The sequence below is a fragment of the Mesitornis unicolor genome, unplaced genomic scaffold (assembly GCF_000695765.1).
Source record: "Mesitornis unicolor isolate BGI_N332 unplaced genomic scaffold, ASM69576v1 scaffold25727, whole genome shotgun sequence".
NCBI classification, from domain to species: Eukaryota; Metazoa; Chordata; class Aves; order Mesitornithiformes; family Mesitornithidae; genus Mesitornis; species Mesitornis unicolor.
The window spans coordinates 1-962 of record NW_010198775.1 but is presented as its reverse complement, the minus strand read 5'-3'; positions in this window follow the sequence as shown (position 1 = coordinate 962).

The following is a 962-nucleotide window of genomic DNA, read 5'->3' as shown; positions in this document are numbered from 1 at the left end:
AGCAGGACCTTGCACGTCGGACAGTTATATCCCAACTCACCAACTCTTGGTTCAATACTCTACAAAAAATTCTTGTACCCATTAAACTAGTTTAAAAGTAACAAAAAGGCCCTGCCCTTTCACTGCATGGGATGTCCAAACTCCACCTTCCTCAAACAGCCAGAGGGGCTGCTTCAGACACCAAAACCTCAAGAGGAAGAATGCCTGCCTTGAGGATGATCTCATACTGCTGCTTCTCATGCAGTTACTACTCTTACAGAGCACGTGTCTTCTGCAAATCAATGCAGTAAAAAAACAGCCTACAGTCTCTCCTCATAACATCAAGTAAAGAAATAAGCACACAAATTAAAATACTGGACCTGTGGGGAAAAAACAAACCAAACAAAAACACAAACAAGAAGTTTTGTTATATGTACCAAGTTTTCCAGAGCAGAAGTATTTGGGGAACTTCACATTGTCTTTTAAAATCTACAGGGGAGAGGGAAAACTCAAGCCTTCTGAAAGGTTTCAAAGTCAATAAATAGTCAAGAGCTTTATCAAATTCCTCATACTTTTACACATGCTCTTGCTTAGCCATACCAACAGGGACAAGTTGACACCACACACCTCACAAGGTAAGAGCACTACTAACAAACCCAAACAACTCATAAGCTTGCACACGCTAGACAACAAAAACCCATCAGGCAGCACAGCCCACTGTGGTCAGAACCAGACCGGCCCTCAGAAGAGGAGGCCAAACATCTTCTTTTATAGCACACCTCGACTCGCGTCACTGTACCCAACCTCAGCGAACCAAGAGAAAGCAGCAAGACCGCGGCCACGCTAACAGACACCTCCGGGACACGGCTGAGGAAGGCGTGACGGAGCAGGGCACTCAGCCCGGGAGGGCTCTACCCCCGGGCCCAGAGGTCACCGAGGCCTCCACACCCCTGTCACCTCTGGGCTCCTCTCGGGCCTGTCCC